The sequence below is a fragment of the Sus scrofa genome, chromosome 9 (assembly GCF_054392235.1).
Source record: "Sus scrofa isolate SSC_HxYL_T2T_F1_AM1 chromosome 9, Sscrofa_HxYL_maternal_Yorkshire_Landrace_v2.0, whole genome shotgun sequence".
Lineage (NCBI taxonomy): Eukaryota > Metazoa > Chordata > Mammalia > Artiodactyla > Suidae > Sus > Sus scrofa.
Genome location: NC_139391.1, coordinates 57,859,957 through 57,884,823, shown reverse-complemented (window position 1 = coordinate 57,884,823; position 24,867 = coordinate 57,859,957). Strand labels below are relative to the sequence as shown.

The window sequence follows — 24,867 nt, the reverse complement described above, 5'->3', positions numbered from 1 at the left end:
TTTTAAAATACTCGGAAAATAGTACTCCTCAGGCAAAAAAAAAAATGTGTTGGATATAATTACATCAAAATGAAGTATTTTTATTTAATGGAGAAATGACAGACTGTAAGAAAATATTTGGATTATTTAAAACTGACAATGTACAAATATACAAGAAATCCCTTTAAGTGCAGAAGAGACAGATAACCCAAGAGAAAAAAAATGTGCAAAAATATGAACAGACAATTAAAATAGAACAAACCACAAGGGCTAAGAAGTTGATCAAGAGATGTTCACACTCAGTGGCACTCACAGACACAAAGAAAAACCATCATGAACTATCATGGTACCACTGTTAATGTGGTTTAAATGTAAAACCAGGCAATCCCAACTGTGAGTAGCAAGTGGGGATGTAAGGACCCACATACACTCCTGCGGGGAGAAGAATGATTGAGCATTCCCAACAGCTATTTAGTTAAATCTAGTGTACACACACTTTATGACCCAGTGTAACACTCCTAGGTATGTAGTCTAAGAAATTCTCCCAAAGACCCACAAGCAACATACATGAAAATGCCCATCAACTACCTTGCTTATTGTGACAGGGATTCAGAGTAATCTGAATGACCATCACTGCCTGGGAGACTGGATAGATCAGTTCTGGTGGATACACATGGAGTGTGATGAAACTTTAGGAGGAATGGCCTGGATGTTCACAGGGCACCATGCTTGGCATGTCAATGCTAAATAAAAGAAGTAAAAGGAGATCTATAATTTACCATGATTTCCGTAAATTAAAAAAAAAAAACAAGCATACAAAAGAAAACCTATTTTGTAACACTATGTATATTCAAGTGATACACATGAAATAAATTCATATCTTTGCCAATGGTGAATAAAAAAAATGAAAGTTGATAATGGGGACAGAGAGGATGGAGGGAGGGAGGGAAAGAGAAAGGGAGGAAGAAAGGAAGGACAGAGGAAGGAAGGAAGGGAGGGAGGGAGAAAAGTCAAAGCAGAAAAATTCTTTTTCTTTTGAAATAGTTTGAGGGAAACAGGCTCAAAAGGAGGTAATAGCATAAGGGAAAGCGCACAAGCGGGAAAGCTTAGGTCTGTAAAAACAAAGGCAAATAACCCAACTTGGATGGAACAGGAGAGTGTTTCAAGAGGAATAGCAGAAGATACGCCTGGAAAGGTAAGTTGGTAAGCTGAATGTGGTCTATTTTTATTTGTTTTTATCTAAAAACTAAGATAAACACTTCACTAATATTTCATATATGGATTGACTCCGGAACTCAGGCTCATAATCAAAGGCATTTGGGATCCATAACAAAAGAAAAACTTTTTAAAGAGCCAAATTCTGTCACTTCTCCCAGAATCTATCCTAAATCTCTCCTGTCTCAGTGCAGCTAACATCTATGGGCACTTCCTATGGCTCTGTGATGTCATTTCCTTTTGTAGCTATTAGTTCCCTGCAGTGTTTGTGCTTTACTCAACCCCACTGTCTGATAACAGATGTGATTTCCAGCTGTGTCTATATACCAACCACAGCAGGTTCATTAATAACAATTATTAAGTACTTTATGATACAAATTGAGCCCGTAGCAATAGAGAAAACATCCAGTCGTGTGTTTTACGGCCTCTTGTCAGAGCGAACTATAAATTCCCATTATCTCAACATTATCAGCACTGGAAAATGGATCTAAGCATGAGTCATAAATAAAACTACCAAACAGCTCAATCATTCTGGAAAGAGCAGAGCATAAATTAACACTTGACAAGGTAAGGCTATATATGAACTTAAATAATAGCTCAAGTCTTCCTGTCAGCTAATTATGCACATTGTTACTTTTAAGACCATCCACTTGTAGTTGCATGGCTGGCATGTTCATTTAGGCACACAATTAGAGCTCAATAAATATGCAGTCCATACACTGCCCTCCCATAATCCTAGAGTTCCTACTAATGATGGATGAAGAACAGTGAAACTGAAGAGAGAGAAGTTGTAACTGAGAGAATGACTCTTGCGACTGCAGGGGGTTGAAAAAAATTACATTTTCTCTGAATACTACATTTCATAGGAGAAATCATTACATTTGGGAAGACTGATAGACGAGGAGCCACAAAAACTTTATGCATTATCGGTTCCTGGGTGGAAGTTCATATGGATTTTCAGCCCATTGTAAAAATATTTATTTAATTATCGCTCTGTGTTGGGTCCAAGAGATGGAGACAGAGGAGAAAGGTAAACTGAACACATGAATTCCATTTTGAAAAGACAAATAGCCAATTAACTCACTAGGAACCAAAGACATGCAAATTAAAACCGAGATAAATTTCTCATGTTTTAAGTTAATTCCCAGTATCAGGGAGGAAGCAGTGAAACAGGAAATCCAGTCATTTACTTAAAGGTCTCTAAAGGGGTTCCATCCTCGAAAGTCATATGGCAATATCTACCAACAGCTCTAAAGGTGTCCATGATATCTTTAAATTAAGGTATAGGTGACATACAACAGTACATTAGTTTCAGTAATACAACATGATGCTTCAACATTTGTATAAACTGCAAAATGATCACCATCTAGTTGACATCCAAAAACACAAAGAGTTTCGTGAGTCTCCTTTGCACGTTATCCTTGCACAAGAGCCATACTCATCTCTGTACTGTTCCGACTGTAGTGTATGTGCTGCCAAAGAGAGCACAAGCGTCCTGACCAGTAAACTTGGGAAGATTCTGGAGTTCCTGTCCTAGCTCAGCAGTTAACGAACCCTACTGGTGTCCATGAGGATTCGGATTCAATCCCTGGCCTTGCGCAGTGGGTTAAGGATCCGGTGTTGCTGTGAGCTGTGGTGTAGGTCACAGCCGTGGCTCGGAGCCTGAGGTGCTGTGGCTGTGGCATTGGCTGGTGGCTACAGCTCCAATTCAACTCTTTCCCTGGGAACCTCCATGTGCTGTGGGTGCAGCCACAAAAAGACCAAAAAAAAAAAAAAGTGGGGGAAAGATTTTAATACTGGAAAATTTACCAGGTATTGATTTAGTGCCATTTATAGTGGCAAATAAAATAAAATAAGAAGACTCATTAGGGAAATGGGAGAATAGTTAAAGTCTAAAAGGAAATGGTTAAATAAGTCATGGTATTTCCATATCATAAACTACCTTGCTGCCATCAAAAATTACTTTGTAAAGATTATTTAATATGAAAGTGTTCACGGAGCACTTGAAATAGGTTGTAAAATGTTATGTATATGATAATTCCAATTATTAATCATATTCTGAAGTTTTTACACACATATATACATGGCATCCATGCCCAAGGCTAGAAGAAATACCCTAAAACTCTACAAGTTGTTTTCCATATGATGGTACAATGACTACTTTTATCATTTTAATAATTTTCTATATTTCTAAAAAATTTTTTTCAGCGAGAGAAGGTGTTTACTCCATTACTCTAGTGGATGAGAAGGTAAAGCATGGGTCACATCAGTAGCCTAGGTGAGAGATCACGGATGCTTGGGTTGGATTGGTGCTAATGGACACAGAGAGCCGTGGGTGACCTGAGATTTATTTTGGAGGTAAAGTTGAATTAATGATGGATTCAGTTCAGGAAGGCACACAGAGGGAGTAATCAAGTATAACTTCCACAGTTCGTGAAATAGTGCTGGCAGAGTGCTGGTGGCATATTAGTAGTGCTTCGTGCATGAATCTGGCTAGTAAGGATTTTTATTCACATTTTTTCCCCAGGCCTTCTGTAACCTGTATCCAATGGACCTGCCCAACTTTGTCTTTCACAAAGGTCAACATAAAATTGGTCACACCCATTTTCTCACTGCTTTCCAAATCAGCCTTCTTTCAAGTTCCACTTCACATGTAGGCTCAAGGCAACAAAATTAGCTGAATGGCGATAAAGTTGGAAACTTAATAAATTCAGTCTTTACCTGGAATCACATAGAAGCAGGAATACGTCCACAGTCAAACATCTCTATGACTGCCCCCCAACAAGAACAATCTTTTCCTTACACCTCTCAAAGATGTCAAAGGGAGAAGCAGGAGTTCCCATCATGGCTCATCGGTAATGAACCCGACTAGTATCCAGGAGGACGCGGGTTCCATCCCTGGCTTCACTCAGTTAAGGATCTGGCATTGATTGCCGTGATCTGTGGTGTAGGTTGGCAGCTATGGTTCCAATTCAACCCCTAGCCTGGGAACCTTCATATGTCACAGGTGTGGCCCTGAAAAAAAAAAAAAAAAAAAAGGAGAGACAATCTTTGCCCTCAGCCACACCATCCAAAGTGCACAGCCTTAGCCTGGCTACACTAGCTAACTCTCTTCCTCACACCCACACAACTGCCTCACTTTCTTCTAACTCCCTCTTCTCTAAGACTCATCTGACCTCTCTGTCTACCTCCCCTCTCTTTTCCACATTATGTCTTTTGTCTCTGACCAGTCTCCAGACCAGCAAAAAGCAGAACCATGAAGCGGGAGCCTCCGTTTCCACATTTGCAAAGAAGGTAATGTAATGAACCCTGCCCCACGGTACCCTAGGATCTGTGGTGTAGATCCTAATATCTAATATGCTACCAGCACTCTGCCAGCACTATTTCACCAACTGTGGAAGTTATACTTGATTACTCCCTCTGTGTGCCTTCCTGAACTGAATCCATCATTACTTCAACTTTACCTCCAAAATAAATCTCAGGTCACCCACGGCTCTCTGTGTCCATTAGCACCAATCCAACCCAAGCATCCGTGATCCCTCACCTAGGCTACTCTTGTGACCCATGCCTTACCTTCCCATCCACTCTCGCCCCCTCTCCCCTATTACCCATACAGGAGCCAAATATTTTCTTACTCAAAACTAATCAATTCTAAGAGTCGGAATGTCCAATGGTTTCTTTAACAGACGTGCTAGGTCCAGTTACTTGGGTAGCCCAAGGCTCATACATAACAGCTTAAGAGTACAAAAAGAGAAACTAGAACCTGTGAAAGAGATACTTACTTACCAGAGGGCTCTGCAGCTCTGGGCAGCGGGAAAAGGAAAGTCTACAGAAAGCCCTTTCTGATGCACAAAGGTGCGTTTCCTCCTTGGATGTGTGAGGTACAGGAGATGGTGTTCTTTTTCTTTTTTTTTTTTTTTTTTTTGGCTGAACTTGCAGCAAGCAGAAGTTCCCAGGCCAGGGATCGAACCCTCAGCACAGCAGCAACCCGAGCCATTGCAGTGACAACACCTGATCCTTAACCCACAGAGTCTCAAGAGAACTCCTGGGAGATGCTTTTCAAAGCAATTCATTGAATACATTGAAACTGACAAATTGCTCATTCAACTTTACAAAAGATATCTGAACACATTTAAATTGTGTTTCTCATGGATGATTGCACTAGTGATGTTCGTAAACCAAGCATGCACCCTATATGAAGCAAGTACCTCTACAGCTTCTTGTTGCCCTAGAATAAAACCTTCCATCCTTACCATGGACCTACAAGCTTTTGCAGGACATGGCCCCCTTCCTGTCTCTCCAGGCAGTCTCTCCATGATTTATTATGCTTGCTGACATTTTATTTCTTTACTATTTCAGCTCTTTCCCATATCTGTGTGGCACCATCCTTCACCTGAATAATTTTCACAGGGGTTGAGCCATGTTGAAGCACGTATGTCAGACTGATGTTCGGATTTGTCCGGGATGTATTTGCATACATAGCTGAAGAGCCTCTTGCAACAATACTCCTATTAGGGTAGGAAGAACCCAGCTACTGAAATGAGCTCAACCCATCAGCACTATTCACTGAAACAAAAAAGCGATTCTGAGACAGGCGTGGGTTTATTGCTAGTATTTGTTTCTTTTCAATCCTACAGACTAGTTCATTATATAAAGAAAAATACATTGAATCCCCACTGTGTTAGATACTTTAGTCGCTTGCTCAACGTTCACGTCCCCCTTCTTTGCTGATTGAACTTTGATTTTATTGGTGGCATCACTGTGTCAGGCTAAATGCTGCTTCTGCATCTTCCCTGAAAGCTCACAGTGTCTGGGTGGCTAATTACACACATGCAGGATGTCCCTGGGGAAGATCATGCTTTCCCAGGGAAAGGAATGGATGTACCTGACAAAGTCTTCCCCTCCCTTTCCTATATCTTCCTCCCTTGAATGTGGACATGATGTCTGGATCCCTCACAGCCACCTGCTAACCATGAAATGACAAACATGAAGTAAAGGTCAAGAGATTCACAGAGATGCTGGCCTGATGCCACCAACCTACTGAAGAGTTCTACCAGATATTTATTTCCAGTTCTCCATGACCTTCCCCCACTTATCTGTGACAGAATCAAACATGTATGTGAAGTCTAAAGAGCTGCTGTGTTTTTGTCTTCAAGGAACTACTGCTGCATATGTGACCTCATGCTTCAGCAAAGCTAGAAGCCCTTAAAAACCCAGAACCCCATAGTGGCTTATGGTGAGGCAAAGGGGAATATCTCGTTCCTTCTATGTCTCATATTAGCGTAAAATGGTAACTGAGACATTTTCCTGAAGCCTCTATTTTCAAATAGGCAGTAATTATAGGAAAGGCAGAGTACAACTAAGAACAAGTTACTGAATTCTGGAAGCAGAGACATTGACAGAACACATTTTGTTGTTGTTGTTGTTTTGTCTTTTGTCTTTTTAGGGCCACACTTGTGGCACATGGAGTTTCCCAAGCTAGGGGTCCAATCGGAGCTATAGCTGCTGGCCTACACCACAGCCACAGCAATGTCAGATCCAAGCCAAGTCAGCAACCTACATCCCAGCTCAGGGCAACACCAGATCCTCGACCCACTGAGCGAGGCCAGGGTTTGAACCCGTAACCCCATGATTCCTAGTCAGATTTGTTTCCACTGCACCATGATGGGAACTCTGAGAGAACACATTTTAAGTAAGGGAAGTTTTACTTCACCCTTCTAAGTCCATGACACATCAAGCGATTGAGTATAATCAGTAATGATATCAATGTCCTAAATAACACAAATAATAGGATATCTCTAGTTGATACTTACTAAGCTCTTTATTCTGAAGGGAGAGGACACGCTTTATTTGTCAAATGCCCATGGACTGGTTTCTGCATCCTAGGTAGTAAGAAGGCTCTGAATAAAAGTTGATTGTCCAGGCATACAGCAAAGTGAGTTTGAAGTGAATACAACATTCTAGGTCAACTACACTCCAATAAATTTTTTTAAAAATAATAATTCAGTTTGGAGACCAGAAAAAAGAAAAGTTCCCATCATGGGTCAGTGGTTAACGAACCCAACTAGCATCTATAAGGATGCCAGTTCAATCCTTGGCCTTGCCCAGTGGGTTAAGGATCTGGCGTTGCCATGAACTGTGGTGTAGGTTGAAGACATGGCTCAGATCCTGCATTGCTATGGCTGTGGTGTAGGTCGGCAGCTATAGCTCCAAATGGACCCCTAGCCTGGGAATCTCCATATGTCATGAGTGTGACCCTAAAAGACAAAAAGACAAATAATAATAACAATACAGTTTGACATTAACATATACACACTACTATATATATTAAATAGATCATCAACAAGGACCTACTGTAAAGCCCAGGGAACTCTACTCAATACTCTGTAATAACTTATAAGGAAAAAGAATCAGAATAAGAATAGAGATATGTATATGTATAACTGAATCACTTTGCAGGACACCTGAAACTAGCACAACACAGTAAGTCAACCATTCTTCAATACAATAATAAAATTTAAATTAAAAAAAAAAAGAAGGAAAGAATTCTGGACAGCTGGGGGAAAAAAGTTGATTTCCAACTTCACTAAAACCCTAGAGCTGCTCTGTCCAATACAGTAGCCACTGGACACAGGCAGCTCTTTAAATTGAAATGTGTTAAATTAAACAAGACTTTAATAGAGTTCCTCAGTCATACCAGCCACATGTGGCTACTGGACACAGATACACAACTTTTCTATCACTGCAGAGAGTTCTATTGAATTATGTTTCTCTAGAACTGAGACACAGGCTGTACGGCGTGGCCATTCCTCAGTATGTACCATATATAAATGGTTTGATTACTACCAGAAGTAAGCTCCATTAGGGAGAATATTTTTATCAAAATCATGCACTGGAGTTCCCAAAGTGGCTCAGTGGTTAACGAACCAGACTAGCAACCATAAGGAAGAGGGCTCGATCCCTGGCCTTGCTCAGTGGGTTAAGGATCCGGCATTGCCATGAGCTATGGTGTAGGTTGCTGTGGCTGTGGTGTAGGCCGGCAGCTGTAGCTCCAACTAGACTCCTAGCCTGGGAACCTACATATGCCGCAGATGCAGCCCTAAAAAGGGAAAAAAGATATGCCCCCCCCAAAATAATCATGCACTGCTCTATCTCTAATGCAGAGATTTGTACACACGTGGCAGTCAACAAATAATTGGTTGGTAAATTCAGAGTTCCCAATTCAGTTAGGTATAGGATGAAATACGCTTTATTCTCAAAATCGCTCGCATTTTTCTTGGCCTTAAAACTCAACCTGCCTAGAGCACTCAGTTTGTTTTCTTTCCAATCTATTTGGATTTAAATTTTAGTCCAGTCTAATTGTTTCCATAATCTTGTTAAAATGGAAAAACTCAGTCTTTCTTGAGTGTGGGAGGAAAATCCAGTTCTTCCCTACTGTGGGTTTCTCCATGTGTCTCCTTGGCTATTCACACAGAACCCTTCACTCCTGACACTTCCAGCCACCAAATGGGTAGAGGCTCTTCCCCAATATGAGCAAATTCTCTCTGGTACTAGTGGGGTGTCCTATAATTCAACTCAATTCTGACACTGTCTACCTGGAGATGGCTTCAGGTGCCACAGGTTGGGGCTCCGTCCCACAGACTGCCCTCCACCACCCAACACACATGCGCGCACATGCACACATGCGCGCGCACACACACACACACACACACACACACTCATAAACACACTTCCGATAGCAGTCACAAGTGCAGGTTGTCACCTGTGCTTCTGACCAAACTTTCTATAGATCAGAGGTCCCAAGGACCCCCTCCTTGGGCTTGATTAGTTTGCTAGAGCAGCTCACAGAACTCAGGGAGACATGTTTGCCAATTGATGAAAGGCTATGATAAAGAATACAGATGAACAGCCAGAGGAGATACAAAGGTACGGTCTTGACACAGGAGGTCTGTCCCTGTGGAGTTAGGGTGCCTCACTCTCCCACTGTGGAATTATTCACCCACCTGGAAGCTCCTGGACCCCACACTTTGGGGGTTTCTTATAGAGGCTTTATCAGCCCACCTCTAGTCCCTCTCCCCTCTCTGGGGGATGGTGGGTAGGCTTAAAAATGTCACCCTTCTCATCATGGTCGGGTCTTTCTGGCCTCCACCCAGGAGCCCACCAAAAGTCACCCCATTAAAACCAAAAATGCTCCTGATGCTCTTATTACTTAGGAAGTTTCAAGGCTTTTCAGGAGTCCTATGCTGGGAACCAAGAGACCCAAATAAGTATTTTCTGTTATCTCACACTCATCCACTGATTAAAATCTCAATATTGCTCAGGAAAAGATTCTGTCAAATTCGAATGTTATTTTTATAGTGACAGGCATATTTTCTCATCAGTGTCCAAGTAGGACACTTGCTCTTATTCTCTTTCTCTCTTGCCAATCCTTCTCCCATTACTGGTTCTCCTGTCCTCACCTTCCCCTCAGGGTGCAAACTTTAGGAAGCCCTACTCTCACCTATTTTGTTCAGGAGAGGCATCAGCAGCAAGGGTAGAGAGAGGAGGTTTTGACTTAAAGTGGGCAGGGGCTTCTCCAGTCGTGGGCTGCTACTCCTGCAATCTGTGGTCTTTGGTGTCAAGGTGATTTCATTGTTTGAGGTTGCATGGTTCTCTTGGGGCTGCACCTAGGCCGCCTCCATCTTGGAGGGGATTCTGCAGCCTTCACCACTCTGCCAGGAAAGCAACCACAAATGGCTCGGGCTTTTCTTAACAACTGCACACTGATGTTTCACATTTTCTTTTTTTATTATGTATATATTTAAGCATTTATTTTATTAAAGTGTAGTTGATTAACAATGTTGTGCCAATTTCTGCTATACAGCAAAATAACCCAGTCACACATATATAATATATGTGTGTGTGTATAAACACACACACACATTCTTTTTCTCATAGTGTCTTCCATCATGTTCCAGCCCAAGAGACTGGATATAGTTCCCTGTGCTATACAGAAGGATCTCATACTAACCCCAAACTCCCTCCCCACTTCCCCTTGGCAACCACAGGTCTTTTCCCTATGTCTGTGGGTCTGTTTCTGCTTTTTTGTTAGGTTCATTTGTGCCATATTTTAGGTTGCACATATAAGTGATGTCATATGGTATCTGTCATTCTCTTTCTGACGTATTCACTTAGTATGAGAATCTCTGGTTGCATCCATGTTGCTTATACTTATTTTAAATCCTTTGTCCCACTTCATTAACTATTCCTCTAGAAAATGTACCATATTGTGCATCTTTCTTTTTAATCCTTATGTAACACAAGGGATTGTTTATTTTTGTGAGCCCATATTCCTTTGGTGGTGTTATTTTCCTTGGATGCTCAGAATGAGGCAGTGGACTTGGATATATAATTTGGCATTGTTGACATATATATGATATTTAAAACCATAGTAATGGATGAGATCCCCCAGGGAGAAAGTATGTCGAGTGAGACAAGAAGAGGATTATGATAGAGCTTAAAGCAATTCTGACATTTAAAGGTTAGGAAAAGCAGAGGAATCAGCAGAGAATCCAGAGAACCAGAGGGGTAAAGGAACACAGGGAGGCTGTCGTGTCACAGAAGCCAAGAGTGTTTCAGGACATGGGCGTTTGTGTCAAATTCTTGCCAAATCTGTTTTCAGTGAGGTGAGAAGTGAAAGGCCTGACTCTGCAAGCAAAAAAGCAACAATTTCCTCAACACTTTGGATTTCATGAAGCCTGTAGAGCCATTCTTGTCACAGATTTTCTGGATCACAGGTGCAAAGATGGACAGGAAACAGCAAAAGGCTCTGCTTTCCACCTTGCCACCTCAGAGTAAATTCACACCCCACAGCCACCTCCATCACCACCCCACCTCAGGAGGGACCACTGGGCAGCATATGGCAGAAGCAACATCCACTGTGAACTTTAACACACAAAAGAAAATAGGAACTTTTGTCCCAAAGGTTAGCAAAGGTTTGGTCGCCTTCTTGGCAGGTTAACCCTCCAACCAGGGTGACAAGTTAGATTCCCAGCCAGCATCTTACAGTCAGGCAGGCAGAATGTGAGAACTGGCCAAAACAAACTGTCCCCAGGCTTCAGACTGTGTCCTACCAGATTTAGGGAAACCCTGAATATTGATCCACACGATAAATAGAAAGATAAATGGATGGATGGATGGATGGACGGATAGATAGATAGATAGATGATAGATAGATAGATAGATGATAGATAGATAGATAGATAGATAGATAGATAGATAGATAGATAGATAGACAGACAGATACATAGAAGAATGGAAAAATGGGTGGATAGATGGATAGATAGATGATTGATTGATTGATAGATAGATAGATAGAGTTAGGTGCCTATATTTAAGAAAATAGCACATACCTGAGAATATATTTTATGCCAGTTTTCAATGCACTGGAGACAAATGCATTAACTTGTGGGATAGTACTGGCTAGATTTGTACAGACCTCAGTTGAAAGCATTTCCACCACCGTGGAACTGCAAGGCGAGGTGCTCACAAACACATAGGTCTTAGGAACTACTTATCTCTGTACTGCAGAGACTTGTTGATAGAGGAGAAAATGGTCAGCAGGGCAAAAATGAAAATATTATGCACAAATGTTGATTCCTAGTGACAAAAATAGCCTTATTGTTCTAACTGTACTTTGAAAGTATTGTTTAATTTTAACATAGAAGATTATTTCTAATAACAAAATACCACTTTTCTTTTTTTCTTTTCCATTGGGGTCCTTGCCTTACATTTTTTGTTTTTTCTGATGGTGCTGCTTTTTTATTTTTCACATTTTTACTGAAATGTAACATACAGAAAAGACCATAAATATTAAGCTTGATGAAATGTCGGGAAGAGAACACATTCATGTAGCCAGCCCAAGGCCAAAAAGAGAATAGTAGCAGCACCCCAAAAGCCCCTCAAGGCCACTCCTAATCATTGTCCTTTCCTCCTCCCCCGTGATAAGTACTATGCTGACACCATAAATTCATACTGCCTACTTTTAAACTTTATATACATGAAATAATACAATGGATCCTTTCAGGACTGGATTCTTATAATAACATTATATTTGTAAGATGTATATATTTTACTATGTGCAATAGTAGCTCATTTTCATAGACATGTAGAATTTTATTATATGAACATACCAAATTTATCTATTTTACTTTCAGTGAACACTTTGGTTTTGTCTGGGTTTTTTTTATTATTACACGGGCAATTATGATAATTTTTGACATACATTTTGTTACACAAGAATTTGGTGATATAGGATATACATATTTAATGGGAGTAGATGACAACAAATAATATTTCAAGTGGATGTACGATTATCCAAAGACATCTCAGATTGGATGCCATCGCTATCAAAATCCCAATGACACTTTTCACAGAAATAGAAGACACAATCCTAAAATTCATATGGAACCAAAAAAGACCCTGAATAGCCAAAGTAATCTTAAAAAAAAATAACAAAACTAGAGGCATTATTATACTTCCTTATTTTGAACGTTATTACAAAGTTACAGTAATAAAAACAGCATGGTACTGGCATAAAACAAGCCAAAGGCCCAGAAATAAATCCACACATATTCAGTCAACTAATATTTGACAATGAGCCAAGATACTCAATGGAGAAAGGATAGTCCCTTCAATAAATGGTATAGGAAAACCGCATAGTCACATGCAGGACTAATGACGCTGAAGCTTCTTTTTATATACTTTATGGATATTTGTTACATACCTGGTCAGGTCTGTTGCTCAATTTTCTACTGGACATCTGGCTTTTTCTTGTTGATTTGTAGGAGTTTTCTATAGACAAAGACCAAGATTCCAGATATGAGCGCTTTGTTGGTTATTGTAAATGTCATGTATCTTCTACTCTTCTACATTCTTGATGACATCTTTGATGACCAGAAGTTCCTAGTTTTACTTTAGTCCAACTTATCAAAAGTTTCCTCTAAATTATCCTTTTAAAGAATTTTGTGTCTATTCTAAGGATAATGAGAGTCTATGTTATCCTCTCAAAGTCCATTATTTTACCTTTTGAATTTAGAGCTAAAATTTACCTGGAATCAATTTTTGCATGTGGTATGAGATAGACTTTCTCTTTAGGTTTCTTTTTTTGTTTTGTTTTTTGAGGGGGAGGGGAAAAATGTTTACACTCAGAATAGTTTGAAAAATCACATGGCTATTCTACATACTACATAGTGGGTACAGAGATGAAACCCAAAAAGATGATGTGATCTCCCTAAAGTCATATTTGTGACTAGATCCCACTAGCCACAGACCCAACTTCTAATTTCAAGTCTCTTTTCCCTCTTTTCTCTTTTCTGCCTCCCTTATGGGCCAGCATCCTAATGTTCTTCCCATTACTTCTCCATTTCAAAATATTTTCCCTATGTAAGATACCAATAGTCACAGCTCAGTGCTAGCCTTCTCATGTGTATCTAATCTTCAAACAATCTGTAAGTTAAAACATGATGACATTCTCAGGTAGAACTTTAAGAGGCTGCCATTATATGTGGAAGAATTAGGCAGGTATGACAAGATGTTAAAAAGATCTTTCCTTGTGGCTAAAGGCTCAAAGCTTGGTAAAAAGGAAATAGTGACTATACTTTCTGGAAAGGGGCTACATACAAACAGCATGACTTACCCAAATGCCTATGTAACATAAGGCTAGAGATGCACCAAAGGAAAAAATTGTTTGAAAGTAGTTCATAGGAGTGGAGAAAGTTATATCATTTTCCTTTTCTCCCTCCAACTAAAAATGATTAACCCAGCAATTAGTGAGCACTCACTATGTATTAAAACCACACTAAGTTCTGTAAAAGATTTATCTCATTTAATTATCACAATAGTACTAAGAGGTGAACCTCTGCACCTGCCTAACCCAGAGATTGAGCACCTCAGTAAATTTTATGCCCTGGGTGCCTCTCTGCTCCACCCTGGTCCTGGTCTCTCTAGAGACAAATGAATACTAAAAACAAAAACAAGATTCCTACATTCCCCAGTCTTCAGACTCTGCATCCAATTGATGCTCTACCCACTAGATCCTCTTGAGTGATACTTACAAGATGGAAACAGCAGAGGCTGTTCTCCTTTGCTGTTCATGCTGGCAAGCAACATCCTGAACCCATGAGAATCAAGCTGCAGTAGTGGCAGCCAGATCCAGAACCCCAATGCCCAGTCCCCAGCTCATGGATGTCAAGAGGCATTTGGGACAAAGCCAACAGCTTTCTGGATTGCAGCTTTATTGTTGCGTCCTTGAGCTTAACGATTTCAACCCCTGACTCCATTCTGTAGCAATTCCAATTATCTTGAAGCACCCAATTTTCCATATTAAGTCCCATTCTGCTTAAAATATCCAGAGTGGTTTCTGATTCATGCACTCAACCCTGACAGCAACGACAGATAAAGAATAACACTGGTCTTCGATATATATATATTTTTTTGCTTTGCCCTAATAGACACATCAAATCCAATCCCAGATAGAGTCAAGCCTTTTGCATCTGGAACTCACTCTGTTATCATGAGCCAAAACAGCTATGGAGGGAGGGCCAAGTGGTGCTCACATCCGGGGGCAAGAGCTGGCATGAGCTCAGCTTTTCATTAAAATCCACTCTGGGGAAAGAGGCTCACAAATATCTAAGTCAGATCACACTGAAAACTATTTGCACAGCTCTCATTACCAGTGCCAAACTACTGATCTTCAGGTTTCCCTTGTAAAAAATTAATAAACAGAAACCTCAATTAAAATAGCCTTGGGGAGTTCCCATCATGGTGCGGAGGAAATGAATCCAACTAGGAACCATGAGGTTGCAGGTTCGATCCCTGGCCTCATTCAGTGGATTAAGAATCCGGCATTGCCATGAGCTGTGGTGTAGGTTGCAGATGTGGCTTGGATCTGGCATTGCTATGGCTCTGGCGTAGGCCAGTGGCTTACAGCTCCGATTAGACCTAGCCTGGGAACCTACATATAGGTTTGGCCCTAAAAAAAAGACAAAAAGACAAAAAAAAAAAAAAAAAAAAAAAAAAAAATAGCCTTGGGAGGCCAGAAGGGGCACTCTCGTGCCCGTGACCATAGTGGAGGCCAACAGAAAGAAGAAAGACCCTTCCCACAAGGACTCAGCCAATGGAAAGGCATGGGCTCTCTGTTTCCTCCAGCTATTTAATCCCAGCTTCCTTGTCTCCCTCTATGAAAGGGTTCTCCTTCCCTTGCCATGGGGGGATGTGCCTACAGCTTGCCTTGGTTACAGACCCCTAATTGCAATTCTCCACTGATCTTGAATAAACCCATCTTTGTTGAAAAAATATCTGGCAGTCCATTTGCTTCAGGTCAACACCTTCTCGGCCATATCTCTGTGCCTCCCAGGGCCAGCTCTCGAGTCCCCCTACTGAGCACCCTACCCTGTACTTGACTCTGGCTGTCCCCTAGAACTCTACTCTTTGGGCACACATAAATCCTTGTTCACTCCCTCCTTCTATCACATTCAAGCCTGTGCTTTCCAGCCTTGATCCTGCCAACTTGCATGTTGAGGCAGTAATGCTCCCTCTTCCTAGTTTTGATTTGGGAAGGAAAATCACCAGAACTTTGTAATAAATAACAAAGTGGTGATGTTTTTGGCAGGACTTTGGTCTTCTCTCAGCAGGATATTTTTTTGCCCTGCAAAGCAGTTTAATCATAAGCTTAATGATGTCTCCCCACTGCTTACCACGGTGCTGCCCTTGTCTCCAGAGCCAGGCACAGCGTGGACACGTGGGCACCCTGGGGCTTCTGCATGTTTGAGTTGTCAAGCTCAGCTCTTGGAAAGCTGTTAATTTCCTCTGAGGTAATTTGACTGTGATTAAGTTAAGCTGCCACCAGGTGGACATTGGAGCCTTAGTTAAACCATTTTAATCTCAGTAGCCAGACTCCCTATAGGCATAATAAAATGAAGAGAGAATGTAGTTTGATTTCCACTTAATTATGTTTAAAAAAATAAACAAAAAAGAAAAAAAACATAGTATATCATATTACTTAAGCAGAATTAAAATAGGGTGGCATGAAAATATCTTATTCATGTATTTAACCAATATTTAGTGAATATCTACAATGTGAAAAAAAGATCACTCTGGCATCAGGGATGGGGCAGAGAACACAACAAACCAAACACCTGACTTCATAGAGTTTATGTCATAGGGGTAAAACAAGCAACAAACAAGTAAGAATAGACCTCCTATATAACATTGTATATTATGATATATGATATAATGACACATTATGACACAATGATATGTGTACATATAGTACACCCCCATGCACACCAGCCTGTAAAGACAGATACAATCACAACAGTGATAGCCTAGATTTTACTGACGCCACCTGCCCCATCAATCTATTCATGAAAGATCTTATTACCCTCTAGAATTTCCCTTGCCCCCAAGCCTGAAGGATTTCTGGGGGTTTCTGTACATATCTTAATATATTTATACATTAATCTGGTCAGTCAGTTCAGTCAGCTACCATATGGTTCACACCAAGTCACAATGAATGTTTATTCCAAGGATCCATCACCCACCAGGTACCACTGCCCCTGCCACACACAACTGCTTTCATCCTCTCCTATTTATTGGTCAAACAAACATTTATTAAACACCCACTCAGATTTAGCAGGAAATAAGATAGCTCCATCTCTGTCTTCACAGAGCTTATAACTGTGTGGTGAAGAAAGATAAGGAAAAGAAATGTAACTCTGAATGAGTATGGCTAAAAGAGAAATAGCTATACCATGGAAACATCCACAAGGAGAGGTTAAAGGAGGACAGATGCTCGTAGAACAGGCTTCTGAACAAAGTCATGTGCAGACTGAGACTTGGAGGATGAGTTAACTAGGTAAACAGTATGTGGAAGAGTGTTCTCTGCAGAGGGAACCTCACACTCAGATTCCAAAACATCACACATTTCAGGCAGAGACATCTCCTGCCCTGCCCTTCTATCAATGTCCTGGAACACTCAACATGAACATTCAGTCAAGAAGAAGCAATAGGAAATGGATATAACCTTCCACCTAAAACAACTGAAACAGTGGTCTGAACGAAACAGTGGTCCTAAAGACATCAGACATTAGGCATCAAGGGACCATGAGCACTGAGTGATGTGAAATAAACTCAGCCTGATTCTTTCCCAGTCTTCTGCCTGGAGAGAGTTCTAGGAGAAGGAATCCCAGTAGAGCCCAGCACACTCCTTGAATCAGGAAACAGAGTTAGGAAAGAGATCGGGGGGGGCTGGGGGGAATTTGAAGAAATAAGGACTACACATTATCCAAATGTTATGAGAACCACAATCCCACTGCTCCAAGAATCTCAACAAATCTTAAGCACGAGAAATGTGAAGAAAACTGCACCACGACAAATTGCTCAAAGCCAACGATAAACAGGAAATCTAACAAGAGAACATATGATCTAAGGATGACAGCAGATTATTTATTAAAAACAATACAAGCCAGAAGTACTTTAAAGCACTGAAAGAAAAAACGTTGATCCTAGATGTCTTTACCCAGTTAAAACACCTTTCAAAAATGAGTATGAAATAAAAACTCTTTCAGACATAAAAAATCTGAAAGAATTAATTACCGGAAGACTTGCTCTACAAAAAAAAAAATTAAAGATAGCAAAATGAAAAAGTATTCTGAACTGAAAATACTATATATGAAACATTATATATACAGTATTTAACACACATACACCATAATATGTTGACATTTGTTAAGATGCAGCTAATACAGTAGTAAAAAGGAAATCTATAGCACAAAATATTCATCTCAGAAAAGTCTCGAATCAATGATTTCAGCTTCCACCCTAAGGAAAAGAACAAATAATCCCCAAGTAAACAGAAGAAAATGCTAAATAAGAGTCAGTGAAAGCGAGAACAAAGAAGCAATGAGAACATCAATGAAATCAAAAGTTTATTCATTGAAAAGATCAGTCCGAGTCCATGTGTATTAAAGTGATCATAAGGCAAAATTATGAACAATTTTATGTAAATAAATTCAACAACCTAGATGAAACGGAAAAAGAAAATTCCTTTAAAGACACAAACTATCAAAGCTCACTCAAGAAAAAAAATAGCACTGGGAACTCTATCTAGTCACTTAGGATGGAGCATGATGAAGGATAATGTGAGAGAAAGAATGTTTATATGTATGTGTGACTGAGTCACTTTGCTGTACAGTAGAAAATTGACAGAACACTGTAAACCAACTATAATGGAAAAAAATAAAAATCATTTTAGGAATTCCCATCATGGTGCAGCGGAAACGAATCCGACTAGGAACCATGAGGTTGCAGGTTCGATCCCTAGCCTTGCTCAGTGGGTTAAGGATTCAGCATTGCTGTGAGCTGTGGTGTGAGTCGAAGATGCGACTCGGATCCCACGTTACTGTGGCTGTGACGGTCCTTTCTGTTTTCATTCTGCACACTCACCTTTTTCCAAGGACCCAGAGCAGAAGTCTGGGGCCCAGAGGGCATGCTCTGTGCTCCTACAGATCTGCATTGCAGATGTATATTGTACTCAGAATCCCTCTCCCTTCAGACTGAGCTCTCTTTTGAATACAGGTTAAGCTTGTAGGCAGGGCTCCCTTTCCCTAAGGGTGAAACCCCTGATCATTTTGCAACCCAAGCTACATCTCATAGATTCTTTACCAGGTTGCCAAACAGTGAACGATGTATCTGAACTCTGCATAAGACTCCTATCCTGCACATTTCAAAGGAAATGCAATTAAAGCAAAAACTTTTAAAAAATAGAAATAATTACCCACTTAATTTATCAATCATTGCTTAATCTACCCCTGATTTTCCCTGTAGGCTTGAGTTGAATAATTTCTTCAGTTCAGCTGAATCTCTATACCTTAGTTTAAAAGCCCTGCTGTGGATAGATGCACAATTCTGAATTTTCAGCATTTTCATCAGTCTTCTCTCTGCAGTCTTTCTTCTTCAGAGCCTTTAATTCTCTTGATGAGTAGACAGTTTTAAAATGATTTCTTTAGGGATCCTTTCCTAAGCACCCTGAGACCCAGGTCATGGGAGGGTGGGATGGACGCCTGGTAGACGGTAAGGATGACCCTTTGGGTGTGATGAGGAGAGGGCAGGGGACAGGCATTAGAGAGTGCTGTCTTCAAACACTTCTCTCTCCTCCCAAAATTCCAACGGAGTAAGTAAAGATCTACTCACCCCCATGGGAAATCTCATCTTGCTTCAAGAATTCTAAGATATGCATAGCAAGGAGACAGCAGGGATTCAGGGCTCTAGCTAACCATTTGCTCAATTTCCATTTCCAGCTAAACAGGGAAGAGAATACAGACTCTTAATCATGAGCTATGATTCTTCCTTATAATCTCAAAGTCTGCCATTAGTCTGTGTATTTCAAAATTCTGATTACATTCAGATGCTGACAGTATCAATTACATACCAACAAATAAGCCTAACCTGCGCACAATGGAACGGTGCTACTCATTACTGAAACATCCTGGATCCATTCAAAAATTCAATCCCATTTTAGTCTGTTTTAATCGTTCATTCTTTCTCCTAATTTTCCAGAGACCTCTTGGGCTTTAATCTCTAACATAAATTTACTATGCCATGTAATGATCTGACATATATAAAATCCTCTCTCGGTTAATCATATCACCCCTAGCAATCTGATTTCCCTGCTTTCCTTGGGTGTTTCCATCTTCCCTGGGCAAACACACAGACTCACAACCCTATCCTAATTCTTCTTTTCTTTTCCTCTTCACCCTCATAACACGTCCAACAGCTAGACCAACCCACCAGCAGGGAGTCACCTTGAGTTCACCAGCACGACCACAACTTCAAATGGATAAAAGATAAACCCATCATAACACAGCACCACAACCATCCTTTCTGTGCATATGTCTCTGGTTCTGCACAGTGGTCCACCCCACACCCCCCAACCCATGCCCCAGACTTCCTATCAGATATGGGAAATTTCAACATATTGCTTAAGTTTACCTTTTAAACACCAAAAGTGCATTTCCCTGGCAGTGTTTATGGTTCGACTTCTTTTGAAAAGTTATGGCCTTGTTCTGCGATAAATTCAAGCTTATATGAATTTAAAAACAGATTTAAGCTGATCATGAATACATTTTGAAACAAACACAAATCTCAGGAGGGGAGAGAACTTTTGTATATGAAACTTCAGAATTAACTCACTGGCAATGGTTAGGCAGAGCATGTAACAGGAAGCTGACTGTGCCTGCGTGTCCTGCACCGTGGACTGAGCAACCTCAACCTTTCCTAGGACCATAAGGACTCCTGGCTTCAGAATCTTAGCATTCAAGAAAATTCCTTAAAAAATATGAATAGTGAAAATCTAATATAATTCTCCTATTATAATATGTTGCATTTCTATACACTAACAACAAACTATCAAAAAAAGAAGGGGGAAAAATCCCATTTGTTTGTAAATGTAAAGACCTAAATGTTAGGCCAGAAGCCATAAAACTAATCAAAGAAAACATAGGCAGAATACTTTTTGACATACACTATAGAAATATTTTTTTTGGCTCTGTCTCCTAAAGCAAAGGAAACAAAAGCCAAAATAAACAAGTGGGACCAAATGAATCTCAAAAACTTTTGCACAGCAAAGAAAACCATCAAAAGAAGCCAATGCTATTTACAGATGAGGAGACTGAGGCACAGAGAAGGTAAGGAGCTTTCCCACAGTCACACGGATAAGAAATGGAGGAGCTGGGATTGAAAGCCGGTCTTGTTTCAAGGCTCACATGCTTTTACATTTAACCTCTACACTGAACAATGCGATGACAAATTTTTAATGGTACAGGCAAGAATCAAAGAGAAAAGGAGGAAGGAAAGAAAGGAGAGAGGGAGAAAGGAAGTTTAAGAAGGAGTTGAAAGGCTTCAGAGATTAGAAAGAACTTGTATCTATGAGGGACCAAGACCATCCAGGGACAAAGGAACAATGCACAAAGATGCAGAGACAGAATAGATCAGGCATGTCCCAGAGAAAGAACAGAACCATATCAGTGACACTCTCACTTGGGATGAATTTTGACCTTGGGGATCAGGCTGAAGAATTCATGCTTCATTTTATCTCATTCTCTCTAATCCCTCCACCAGGCCCCAGATACGTTCACACCTAATTTCCCATGGAAGCCACCCAACCGTGTTCATAGTTCATTGGGAATTAGAAGAATGCAAATTATCCATAAAGACTGCCATCTAAGTCAAGGCCAGCAGAATCCAACAGAGAATGGATGCTAACTCACAGCTCGCTCCTGTTTTAGCAGAAAAGCTGGATTATATCTCCCATGTTACTGGCACATGGATAGAGCTTAAATCTCTTTTCTCTCTTTTGAATATCCTGGAACCTAGACTTTTTGTGTCTCTTAGCCTGGAAATGCCAGCCAACAGCCCTCGCTGTCATGTTATCACTGGGCCTGGAGTAAGTCTAACCAAAGTGGTAAGACAGTGGGATCTGGCTCACTCACTGAATACGAGGGTATAGAAAACAAACCAGATGAAGACTGAGTACAAGGAAATAGTAAAGTGCTTGGTATGATGACTGGCCCATCCTAAGGGCTCAAAAATGATAACTGTTATCATTAGCCACAGCAGCTGGGTAACTTAGGGATTTCAACTCATGAAATATATCATCACCATACTATCAACATTTTATTGAAGCTTTTATTTAAAAAAAAATAGCATTCAGATCACTCTCAGTGGAAGGCATAATCACTTCTACCTTGGACACCCAATTCCTATTCCTCGAGATGCTTTCCGAAGCACATGCCTAGGATGGTACCCAAGAGAGCAGGTTCTCTGGCCCCTCGTGTTCTGGTTCGCACATTCCACCCAGCACAGATGAATGGGTGCAAAAAAATCTATGGAGTCCCGGGGCCTGGAGAGTTCTTTCTTTAGCCACAGGACTCAATTCCTGATTCTCTTCTAAGAAGGGAAAGTACAGGAAAAAGCACAAGATTTCAACTCAGACAGATGTAGATGGAGGAGCTGCATTGAGGAGCATCAGGATGAATGTGGCAGGAGAGGATCCCCTCTGAGCACTGGCACAGCATTCATTTTACCTGCAGTGCTATCAGGGATTACCAGCTACCATTACAATTCTAGAGCTTCTGCAAGAAACCAGCATAGGATCTACTGGGGAATTGAGGTGAGCTCGTCTAAGAAAGAGATTTCCTTAAGCAAACTGGACGCACCCACAAGCCTCTGATAAGATGCTTTTTGGGTTTTGGTGGTGGTGGTGGTGTGGGGGGGCGGCAGGGGGGGAGGCTGGCTGTACCTGCAGCGTGTGGAAATTCCCAGGCCAGGGATCAAACCCATGCTTCAGCAGTGACCCCAGCCGCTACAGTGACAAGGCCGGATCTTTAACTCACTGCATCAAAAGGGAACTCCTGATAAGGTACTTTCTTGATCCCTAAACCTGCAGAAGATTTCTTTCAAGCCCTGTGGGAAACGGGGCCCCAGAAGTCCTGGGTTATGTTGGGCTTGAATGGTCAGAGCCAAATTCCAACTCGAGCACAGATTCTGGCTCCCAGGGTCTAGCCCCAGTCTTCATCTCTTGTAGCTCAAACTTGAAAGCAGCCAGAAATCCCTGCAAGGGTCCTGCACAGGCTGCACTCATGACCACAGTCTGCACAGGGGACTCTGGCCGGGGAGCAGGAGAATCAAGGGCACCAGAGGCTGAGGAGATATGAGGAAGAAATCTGTGCTTCCATATGGACAAGGCCCTTTCATCAGGCTTTTATAAATCAGTCAACAGAGTGAGCGGGGTGGCTGTTCTCCAGCGTGGGACTGGGTAAGTGATAACTCAGGAAGTCTGTTAGACATGCAGGCCCTGGCACATTGAGAGGAAAGGTGAGGGGAGGCAGTGATCAAGGACTTTAAGACAGAAGGGATGGTGTGGACAGGACGATCAGAAGGATCGGACTGATCTGCAACAGGCCTACTCAGGTGAGCATCCCAGCGACCCCAGCAAGCTCACAGGATCTGCCGTCTCACCACGCTCACGGCTTCACTGAATGCCATGGTCATTGCCTCTCTCCTTGCAGGGATTCCTGCCTGCCGGGAGGTGAGAAGCATCCAAAGCTGAGGAAATGTCAAGGAAAAAAAATATATCCTATTCATAGGCATAGTTCCCAGGACTCCAGTCTCCAGCATTGATGGTTTCTCCCAGGACCCAGGACCTGGGAGATGCCAGGACCTGGTGAGATGCCCAGGACCTGGTGAGCAGGTTCAGACTGGCAGGTGCTCCAGCGCAACCCACCAGGATGCTGAGTTCTCTGCTGCCTCTACCACCTACCAGTACTAGCCCACCTGAGAACTCCATGCTCAGACAGGAATAACCAGCTGTCACATTGGGTTTTATACTGGTTATAAATTAATCTCTGTTAATTGGTTTTATTTCCAGTCGAATGTGAAGAATGGGGCAGGGGATGGTTCCCAACAGGATTTCAGAAAAGCATTTTATTTTACTCTTTCACAGCATCTTAGAAGAGTTACACTAAAATAAAATGCGGACGCCCCCTCTCCCCAGAACCCGCCTGCGTCTCAGAGTAATAAACTTTCCATTTCAGCGGGGGAATGAAGCTATTTGTCAGTTCCAATGTCAAGAATGAATGCAATTCAAATTCTCCAGCCATTTATTTCAACAATTCTCTACTCTACAGCTGAAATAACTTAACATAAGAAATAGCTGTTCACTCAATGTAAAACTTGCAAACCTGGTTCCACAAGGCATATTTCTAAAAAAATAATGAATCTGGAAGGGCCGCTGGGTAAGACACTCCATCCATCTTGGTGCAATGGTAATGCCAAGACCGCTGGAGCACTTTCGTCCACTGTCCCAGGCTCAGGAGCAACATCCCAGTGGGCCCATCTCTTCACTTCCCTCTTCATTACCATCAAGATAATTGCTGCCATTTCCTCATAAACATTCACCATTCATCATCTTTCCTCTTTAAACCTGAAGCGTTGATGACACCCAAATGGCCCTGAATGTGAAAACTTCAATGACTGAGACATCGAGAAGAATTAGAATTAATGATAAAATTTTTCATTTCACCCCTGACAAGTCCCTATGGCAGGCGGCTACGGAAGACAAACCCAAGTGGCAGCAGGAAAATGGCTTTGTGTGGCTGGTGGGGCGAGGAGGAGGCTCCTGGGAAACCTGTTGATCGCAAGTTACGAGGCATCTGGCTGAGCACCAAACCTCAGTGTTTGGAAGGATTTTCACTGATTCACGAAGGCCCAGTTTCTTCCCCGCCCACTCGCCACCCCCAGAGGAAGAGTGAAGATGCAGAGTGCCAAGAGCCTTAAAAAATGCTGTCCACCGAAGAAACAAAATTTTAGTTTCTCAGGTAAGACAACAGAAAATGCTTATACTCTATAGCTTTGCTGTGTACCAGATTCTAAAGCATTTAACATATATTAACTTGCCTAGCCCTCCTCACAATTCTAGGAGGTAAATGCTATCAATATCCCCATATGATAAATCTGAGGCTTGGGGACCTGGCCAAAGGTCCAGAGTTTTCACGTCATGGTGCTAAAATCAGATCTCTGGTATCTGCCCCAGAGCCTATGCCTTTAACCAGCACACTAAGTGTCCTCCCTTAAAAC

At 41.4% G+C, this 24,867-nt stretch overlaps 1 protein-coding gene and 1 pseudogene across 1 annotated transcript in view; both read right to left on the bottom strand.

Moving 5' to 3' along the window:
* The window catches only part of LOC106504931 (uncharacterized), a 275,815-nt gene that overhangs the window by 225,392 nt on the left and 25,556 nt on the right, over positions 1–24,867 (bottom strand). The window contains exon 2 of the mRNA XM_084978385.1: positions 12,959–13,026. The gene's annotated coding sequence lies outside the window, so the exon portion shown is untranslated. The remainder of the gene's footprint in view (positions 1–12,958; positions 13,027–24,867) is intronic.
* Positions 2,583–2,682, bottom strand: LOC146399929 (U6 spliceosomal RNA; annotated as a pseudogene).